Genomic DNA, 10,803 nt, shown 5'->3' with positions numbered 1-10,803 from the left:
TCCTGCGTGTTGCACAGTGTGGCCCAAAAAATAAGTAAATTTTTAAAAATAAAAATAAAAAGAATCCTATACTGGCTGATACACTGGCCATCTCCTAGTCATTCTTTCACACAGGGTACTACCTCCACTGAGGTTCTGTAATAGATGTATGGCTACCCAGTACTTGATACAAGCAAACTTCCTGTTTGGAGAAGCTGCCATTGCATGAATTTTGTCAGGAGGCACTTTCTGCCTCCCACTGGGGAAGCCAAAAAGAACTGACCCTTGTTCTCCCGGATTCCTCACAGCTAGAGAATAGGCATGTGACCTAAGTTCAGCCATTTGGAAGCTCTGGACTCAGGACTTTGAATCTTAATACAAAGAAGCAAGAACAGTATATTATAGTATTATTTATGTTGCTAGTGGCAGCTGCCAGTGTCCAGTGGAGTGACAGCAGTGAGAGTGCAGTCAGGGGTGTAACAGTGAGTGTCCAGTAGTGACAAGGTAAGCAGACTGTTCCGGTGGTGTGATCTAGCTGTCTTTCAGACTGCCAAGTTCCCTCATTCCTGCTCATTTTCTTAGCCTGCTTTTCTAGTTTCCCTACCAATTCTTTGATGTACCTAATATCCTTCCAATCAATCCGTTTTCTGCTTAAATTATCCAGAGTTGCTTTTGGTTGTCTGCAATCAAGAAACTTATTCTTACCAATTCCCAGGGCTCGAAGTGACCTGGTCTCCACATGGAGTCACATTTTTTTCTTTTTTATTAATTTTTGGGTTTTTTTCTTTCTTTTCTGTCTCTTTTTTTAGTCACATTTTAATAGCCCAATCCTGCATCCAAAAAGAACTGTAAAAAGAGTTCCAATCCCTGTCTAATTTCTCTGAAGAACATTAAAAGGGATCTCTTTTATGACTCATATTTACTGATATTCATGCTCTTTCCTCACCCACCTCCACCCTGAGAAATTTCTCACTCAGAGCTCCTCCAGAGCATCACACTCACAAACTTCCCACCTCTCCACACCTGGACTGCCCAACCCTGGGACCTCTTTTCCTCTTACCCTCTCTCTCTGCCAGCTCTTTGTTATCTAGATCCTCTTACCTCATCCAGTTAGGTCCTTATGTATTTTATTTCACCTCCCAGACCTTGGTTCTCTCTACTCATTTTTTCAATTCTGCAAAAGGTCTGGGAATCAAGCTGGCCAAGAGAAGATTCTCCTTAAAGTAGAGGTGGCAAAACAGCAGCCCACAAGCTACCCCTAGCCCTCCAACTTAGTTTAAGTTGTAGAGTGTTGCTGTTGTCTTTATTGAGTTAGTTTCCAACATTTAACAGTGGGTGAATTTCACCTAAAAATCTGGATTTCCAGATCTTCTGGAAAATTAAAAGACCTGGCAACATTGGGATCCCATTTTCTCCGTGGTAAGAATCAACGGGAGCTTGATAGCAGCCGTCTCCGTTGGTGGGGCATCACTCCAGTTCTCCATGATCCCTCCCCACTTTTCCTCATTCAGGTTGCTTTTCTACCTCCTGTGGGCATTTGAATTTGCTACCCCTGCTCTGTAAGGCACACCAGGAAGGACAGGAAGCATCTGTGAGATGAAAGAGCATATCTTCTTTAGGGATGGGGCATCAAGTGAAAGAAAGCATACAGGAGGGTAGCACTTGCATATTGTAAATCCTGTCCTGCCACAATAGGACAAAGGAGGAGAGACTAGTGAAAGAGGAGCATAGAAGAAAGTGAGGCAGTTTCAGAGAGCATGGTGGGTAGGGGGACAAGACAAATGGATTAAGGTGCCTAGCTGGCCTGAAGGATAAAAGTGCAGTGTTTACAATCTTCCATGAGTTTGTGTTTTGGAGGCTTTCTATCTCTCCTCCCACCCTGCACTCCTGCTAATCCTCCCCCCTTCTCTATACCTGAAAGGCATCATCCTTGATATCCCTCCAAGCTGCAGAGGAAGCAGTATAGTGCTCTTAATTTAGAAGCAAACTGCATTTGATTCTACTTTAATGCATAAGGGAGAAAGCTTTTGAAAGGAATCTTTTTTTAAATCTATTTATTTATTTATTTATTGGCTGCATTGGGTCTTTGTTGCTGTGCACAGGCTTTCTCTAGTTGTGGCGAGTGGGGGCTACTCTTCGTTGCTGTGCACGGGCTTCTCATTGCAGTGGCTTCTCCTGTTGCAGAGTGCAGGCTCTAGGCGCACGGGCTTCAGTAGTTGTGATACGTGGGCTCAGTAGTTGTGGCTCGCAGGCTCTAGAGCACAGGCTTAGTAGTTGTGGCACACGGGCTTAGTTGCTCTGCAGCATGTGGGATCTTCCTGGACCAGGGCTCGAACCCGTGTCCCCTGCATTGGCAGGCAGATTCTTATCCACTGCACCACCAGGGAAGTCCCTGAAAGGAATCTTATGGTAAAATATTTTGAAAAGAATAGTTACCTTCCAAAGTTTCCTTATATTTCTTTTATATAAGATTTTTTCTTATGCAGTGTTAAAGTTCATGTGAATTATCAAACAATTGGGCTAAAATTTCTTACACTAAACATATTGTTTGCTTACAACTTTACAAGTTCTTCACTGAGAAAACTTACTTGAGACCTATATCTCTATATTATATCTGTATCTGTATGTGAAAGAGAGTTTCAACCCTTTAGTACTACATGATTGTGAGTATAAAATAAAACAGCAAGTTTCAGACTAGTAGAGAGGAAACCTATGGCAATGTTCAAGGAAAAGAGGGGGTCAATGAAACACTGGATTGTGAAGGTGCTCCACTTTAACATTATTCACTCCTTCCTCTGGAAAGAATTCAGGGATTTTAATATTTATAGTAATACATCACATTCATGCTTTTCAGGGAAGATCCAAGTGTTGAATATAGCTTGGAAGGAAAGGGAAAAGGAGATGACAGTGGAGAGGGGGAAAAAAAGCTGTGTTTCATCTTTGTTGCATGCACCTGAAAGGGAGAATTGATAAATGACAGATTTGGGTTACTATACTATTCTGTTTAACTTCCATTTCTTGTCACCTTTCTTGGCATGTTATTCCACTTTCTTGTAGTGCTTGGTTATTTTTTATATTGTAACCAGAGACAGCAGAATTTTTTACAAGCTGATAAAGTAAAATGATATCATCGTTATGGAGAATAACTGGAAATATCTAGTTAGTTTGAAGATGCACGTACCATGTGACCCAGAAATCCTTCCCGTAGATATATATCCTAGAACTCTTGCATATATGCACAGGGGCACCTGTACAAGAATGTACTTGCAGTATTGTTGGTTATAATCTCTGTTAATAGTATAATAAATAACTGAATTGTGGCCTATTGATTGAACAAAATACTGTGCTGTAATGAAAAGGACTGAACTATGGCTTCATGTATCATTATGGAGGAATCTTGCAAATATAATGTTGATGAAGGGGAAAGCAGGTTGCAAAAGAAACATAGTATAACAATATAACAGTATTTGAAACAGTGTGGCTTAGTCATGCAGATACTCTGGAGTCAGACTCCTGAATTCAAAGCCATCTCCACTATTTACTACATGTGTGACCTTGGCAAGTAACTTAACCCGTCTTGGCCTCAGTTTCCTTCTCTGTGAAATGGGGATAATAATTGTCCTACTTAATGTGGTTATTATGAAAAGAAAAATGAGTTAGTACTAAAGTACTGAGACGAATACATAATACCATTATTTTTCATACAGTGTATCTTCAGTCTAAAATCATGCAAAAAACACTCGGTATTTTGTAAGAATGTATACATGTAAAAGCACATAGATATGAATGTGAATGAAAATACAAATTAATGATAGCAGTTATCTCCTGGACAAAGAGCTATTTCTTTTTTTTTCTTGCTGCACTGTACAGCTTGCGGGATCTTAGTTCCCTGAGCAGGGATTGAATCCAGGCCCCAGCAGTGAAAGCGCCATGTCCTAACCACTGGACCACCAGGGAATTCCCAGAGGAGTTTCCCACATCTGTTTCTTGAGCTGTGGTAGGTACATGATTTTTTTTATTATAATCCTTATGCCTTTGTGTATGGCTAAACTACTTCATGATAAATTTTAAAGCAAGTAAATAAAGTTTAGCTTTAAAACTATACACACAGTGTAACCAAATTTCCCCAAGAATTGGAAAACAGAGGAAAATTCACCCCAAATCATACCCTTAACCCACGATTTTTAAAAATTATGTAATTCTTATTATCCAGCGATCCCACTCCTGGGAATATACCTGGACAAAACTCTAATTCAAAAAGATACATGCACCCCTATGTTCATAGCAGCACTATTCACAATAGCCAAAACATGGAAAAACCTAAATGTCCATCAACAGATGAATGGATAAAGAAGATGTGGTACATATATTCAATGGAATACTACTCAGCCATTAAAAAGAACTAAATAATGCCATTTGCAGCAATATGTATACAACTAGAGATTATCATACTAAGTGAAGTAAGTCAGAAAGAGAAAAACAAATACCATGTGACATCACTTATATGTGGAAGCTAAAATATGGCACAAATGAACCTATCTACAGAACAGAAACAGACTCATAGACATAGAGAACAGACTTGTGGTTGCCAAGGAGGGCAGGGGAGGGAGAGGGATGGACTGGGAGTTTGGGGTTGGTAGATGCAAACAGTTGCATTTAGAATGGATAAACAACAAGGTCCTAATGTATAGCACAGAGAATTATATTCAATATCCTGTGATAAACCATAATGGAAAAGAATATTAAAAAAGAATGTATATGTGTGTATAACTGAGTCACTTTGCTGTACAGCAGTGATTGCAACAACATTGTAAATCATCTATACTTTAATTTAAAAAAATTATATAATTCTTTCAACAACACAATGAGGTTGGTGAATAAGAACGTTATTTCTGCAGCGTTACTCATAATAGCCAAAATCAACCCAAATGGCCATCAGCAAGCAAATGGATAAACAAAATGTTATATATCCATACAAAGGAAGGAAATTCAGTAATAAAAAAGCAATGAAATGTTGTTATATGTTACAACTCAGATGAAATTCAAAAACATTATGCTCAGTAGAAGGAGCCAGACAGAAATGACCACATATTATATGATTCCATTTATATGAAATGTCTAAAAAAGGCCAAAAAAGTGCCGAAAATAGATTAGTGTTTGCCTGGAGCCATGGGAGAGGAAACAAAGTGCCTGCCAATGGGCACAGAAGATTTTTAGGGGGTGATGGAAATATTCTACAACTGGATGGTGATGATGGTTGCACAACTTTGTATATTACTTTGTGAGTTATTAAAATTCATTGAATTATAAACCTAAAATGGGTGAATGTTAGAGTACGTAACTTATATGTCCAAAAAAACCCCCACTGTTTTTAATAAGTCTTTAAAGAATAAACACTTATGCTTGGGGGAGAGGGAGGGAATGTTATTTTATTTTATTTATTTATTTATTTTTTGTGGTACACGGGCCTCTCACTGTTGTGACCTCTCCCGTTGTGGACCACAGGCTCTGGACGCGCAGGCTCAGCGGCCATGGCTCACGCTCCGCGGCATGTGGGATCTTCCCGGACCGGGGCACGAACCCGTGTCCCCCGCATCGTCAGGCGGACTCTCAACCCATGTCCCCCGCATCATCAGGCGGACTCTCAACCACCAGGGAAGCCCGGGAATGTTATTTTAGACTACAGACATGAACATGGATACATATAAATCTGAGAAAGGACCCAGAACTCTACCCCATTAAACTATGTCAGTAAAAACCCTCCAGGTAGGTTGAGGTAGAGGCTGAAATCAAAGGCACCTTTCTGTCAGGGTCTCTGGGAGGAGGCCACCTTACAGGAAGACCCTCACCAACCTGGAATAGCCATAATAGAAAAAAAAAAAAGTAATGGTGGCACCATTAGGCAGAGAGAAATCTGGAGATGGTGCTCCCAGCACTTCATGTTCTGTGGGTGGTTTGCAGGAGATTCAGAAGTTCCTGCATGCCCCAATTTGGGGAGGGTAGGCACCAAATCCTGGAAATTATGATCCTGGGACCATATACCATGTATCTGTTGAAGACCCTCAAATTTATATCTCACATCTAACTCTAGGCTCCAATTTCCAATGCCCAACCTGATATCTTCCCTTGGGCATTGCACAGAAATATACAACTAAACATAGCCCCAAATGTCAATCTTGATCTCTACAGCCCCAAACCTCCCCACCCACCATTCCCCCAGGTTTCCACCCCCATCCACATCCACTGTCCCAGTCTCCCCAGTACACAGAATCCACTTTCTCTATCTCCAGAGCTACCACTTGTTCTTGGCCACCATAATTTCTCTCCTGGACAAAGCAACAAACTCTTAACTGGCCTCTCTGCTTCCACTTTTGCTTTCCTCCAGCCTATCCCACACACAACAGCAAAACTTGTTTTCTTAAATGTAAATTGGGTCCTGTCACTTAAATGCCTAAGACTCTCCAATAGCTTCCTATTGTACACAGAGTAAATCCCTGAATAATCTGGCCTAAGTCCCCACCTGGCATTCTTCCCATTCCTCACTACATTTATTCACATTTGTTCTTCTCTCAATTTTCACATTTCCTAAGTGCTTCCCATCTCAAGGCTTTGGCACTTACTGTTCCTTCAATTTGTACCTATCTTTTGCCTTCTCGTTCTTCACATTTCAGCTTAAATATGCCCCTCACAAAGTCACCTTCTCCAATCACTTTTTGTAAAGTAGCCTCCTTTTTTTTCCCCTTCCTTCATCTCCTTTTCATTTTCTTCACAGCACTTCTCACAATTTGCAACTATTATGTGTTGCTTTACTTATACTTTAGGCTGTTTCTCTTATGAGAATTAAACCTTTATGAACCACACGCTACTTACTGTTGTAGCCCCAGCATACAGCAAAATACCTGGAACGGCTCAATAAAGATTTGTTGAATGAAAGCACTTAGAAAACCACTTGAATATTTCCCCCTATTGTTCAATTTTCAAAAAGAAACAGATTTTCTTGGTCGTATCAGGATTACTTTGCTTACAAGTAAAGGAAGCCCATTTAAGATGCAGATACAGAGGTGGAAATAAAGATGCAGACCTACTAGAGAATAGACTTGAGGACATGGGGAGGGGGAAGGGTAAGCTGGAACAAAGTGAGAGAGAGGCATGGACATATGTACACTACCAAACGTAAAATAGATAGCTAGTGGGAAGCAGCCGCATAGCACAGGGAGATCAGCTCGGTGCTTTGTGACCACCTAGAGGGTTGGGATAGGGAGGGTGGGAGGGAGGGAGACGCAAGAGGGAAGAGATATGAGGACCTATGTATATGTATAACTGATTCACTTTGTTATAAAGCAGAAAGTAACACACCATTGTACAGCAATTATACTCCAATAAAGATGTTTAAAAAAAAAAAGATGTAGATACAGGATTCTCTCAGAAAGCTGAAGGGCAAAGGTACAGATGTGTTTTAGGAAAGAACTCAACACAGAAACTGGGGTACTATAGGGAACCTGGGAATTTTACCCTACATGCAAGCTAACAAGTTAGCCTGCCACCGTTACATTCTGGCAGAAGACAGAAGGTTCCTGAGTTAGAGACAAAGAACAGTATATCATTCATACCCATAGCAGTAGCCAGAGGATCAGCATTTGCACTGGTTCTGAGCTCCAGTTCCCACAGGGCCAGGTGGTGCTTACACACCCAGTGTGTTGTGTTACAGGTGAGAAACTCCAAGTTTAGGGAACCCGAATCTTCTATAATGGGCAGGATGCATGCTTGACCTTGGCCCTGGGAGGAAACATTATTTTTATTGTATTGGATCATAAACAAACCTGCTTTTTTGCTACAGAGAGACATTATCTTTATATTCCAAGGTTGTTTGTTGTATAAACATCCTTGAAAAGATAATCCAGAACAAGGATGGCAGTGCCTCACTCACAAGATATGCAGAAATGCAAGAGATCCAGGGAGAAATGGCTCCCACCAGGCAGGTGAGGGGGACAGGATGCCCTAAGCCCAAAAAAGTAACAGACATCCACCAAAATCTCTGGAGCGTGGTAGCTTTTAGAATGGTTGTGGGAATAAGTTTAGCACTTTTTACAAATGAATTCAGGGAATATTTACTAGTTTTTATCTTAAAGAACCTTACCATTAGAAACTGGTTTTCTTTTTTCTTTTTTGGCTGCATTGGGTCTTCGTTGCTGCGCCCGGGCTTTCTCTAGTTGTGGCGAGCGGAGGCTACTCTTCTTTGCGGTGCAAGGACTTCTCATTGCGGTGGATTCTCTTGTTGCAGAGCATGGGCTCTAGGCGCGCAGGCTTCAGTAGTTGCAGCACGCGGGCTCAATAGTTGTGGCACGCAGGCCTTAGAGCACAGGCTTAGTTGCTCTGCGGCATGTGGGATCTCCCTGGACCAGGGATTGAACCCTTGTTCCCTGCATTGGCAGGCAGATTATTAACCACTGTGCCACCAGGGAAGTCCCGTAGAACCTGTTTTTCTTAAACAAACAAATAAAAAAAAAAACTCTTCCCAAAAGGTATAGAATATTTTTAAAAAAATATTAATGTGTTTTCACAACAATTGGTATGGAGGAGAACAATTTAAATTCCTGGCAATGTTGCATTTGAAATAATTCTTTAAAACTAATTTCACCTTCTAAATTTTCTTTTTCTAAAGAGTATACTGTGGGGACTTACCTGGTGGTCCAGTGGCTAAAGACTCCGCACTCCCAATGCAGGGGGCCTCGGTTCAATTCCTGGTCCACGTGCCACAACTAAGAGTTTGCATGCTGCAACTAAAGATACCACTTCCACAACTAAGAGTTCGCATGCAACAACTAAAGATCCCACATGCTGTAACGAAGATCTTGCACGCGGCAACGAGGATCCCGTGTGTGGCAACTAAGACCCAGTGCAGCCAAATAAATAAATATTTTAAAAATAAATAAATAAAGAGTAGATTGTGGCAAAGGGTCAAGAAGGGTATTGTTTTATGTTTTCCCTGCTTAAGGGAATCTGAACTACTCTGATTCTGTATGAATAAAAACAAAACTTGGAACATTTATAGCTGTCTTTAAAAGAAATTCAAGGCAGTGCTAAGGGACTTAAATGCCCTCATTTAATCCCTCATGACCATATCAGATTTTTAAAATTATGTTTGTACATGAATTTGAAATTCTGGTTACCCAGAACTCTGTAGATGAAGAAAGTCATATAGTGTTAGGAAATAAACCAGCTATCAGTGTAACCTTATTCTATGATTTCTCTCCAATCAGTGATTATGGAATGGTAGTTTGTAAACAAATCAATGATTTATTTACTGTTTCTTCAGTTACACTTATTGATACATATGTCTTAGATGATGAAACCATAAAATACTGAATTAATCAGTTCAATTCACTTTATAGAGAACTTAGCATAGCAATTGAGTGCTTAAATATTAGCTGAATTAGAAAATGGTCCACAAATTAATTATAGAACCAAGATTTTCAATCTTAATGAAAGACGAATACTTAGAAGCACCATTTCCTCTAATTTAGTGTTAGTACTTTTTTGTTGTCTATCTCTGAAATTTAAGAAAATATATTTTCTTTTTCCCCTTGTTGGTCCCATTTCTAACCCAAGAGAAACTAGAATTTATTTCAGCTATATTTAGCAGTAGAGTTAATCTGTAATAGAAAATTTAAATAGAACAAATTACATATTATCTTTTATAAAACTGAATATATTCTTTTTTTTTATTTACTTATTTTATTTTCTTTCTTTTTGGCTGCGTTGGATCTTCGTTGCTGCGTGCGGGCTTTCTCCAGTTGCAGCGAGCGGGGGCCACTCCTCCTTGCGGTGTGCTTCTCATTTTGGTGGCCTCTCGTTGCGGAGCACGGGCTCCAGGCACGCAGCCCTCAGTAGTTGTGGCACGTGGGCTGTAGAGCACAGGCTCAGCAGTTGTGGTGCACGGGCTTAGTTGCTCCGTGGCATGTGGGATCTTCCCGGACCAGTGCTCGAACCCCTGTCTCCTGCGTTCGCAGGCGGATTCTTAACCACTGAGCCACCAAGGAAGCCCTGTTATGTATTCCTTGAAAACCCAAACTATTTGAGGTACCTGATGAAGTTGATGTGCTAACTATTGCCTTTCTGCCCATAATCCCTTCCTGGAAATGCTATAGGATTCTGTTCACCTCTGCCCCCACCCCCACCTCATCTTGTTCTCCCACATTGGACTAATCTTAGCCTAATAATACATGAGTCTAGTGTTATGTCACCCAAGAATCTGGAATTGAGACACTGAGAGACTGAGTGATTAGGTCACAGTAGGCACACAAATGTCAACAGTTGTTACAACACCAAACAAAAACCCACATGTAAACTGATGTGAAGGGAACTCACAAGCCATGAGTAAGCAGAAGTTTTGAGAGAGAATTAGGGGAATGGAGCAACTGGCAAACACGCAAGAAGCAGAGAAGAGAGGGCTCTTGTTAAAATGTAAATCAGGTCATGTCACTCTTCAGCTCAAAATCTTCCCTTTTCTTCTCATTTTAGCTGGAGTAAAAGCCAAAGTCTTTACAAGAGCCTAGTAGGTCCTATAGACTCTTTCCTCCATCCCTCTGACTTTCATCTTCCAAGACTCTCCCCATCACTTACTCCAGTTTAACCACATAGATGTTGTTCTTCCTTGAAGCCAGGCACATTATTGCCTCAGGGCCTTTGCACTTGCTATTCTGTTGGCATGCTCTTCCTAAGTTACCTGCATGTCTTGCTCTCTCACCTCCTTCAGACCTTTGCTCAAATGTCATCTTCTCTGCAATGCTTTCTCTAACCACACTATTTAAAATTTCAATACCA

This window comes from Phocoena phocoena, chromosome 5 (assembly GCF_963924675.1).
Source record: "Phocoena phocoena chromosome 5, mPhoPho1.1, whole genome shotgun sequence".
Taxonomy (NCBI): Eukaryota; Metazoa; Chordata; class Mammalia; order Artiodactyla; family Phocoenidae; genus Phocoena; species Phocoena phocoena.
This window is presented reverse-complemented; position numbering follows the sequence as displayed.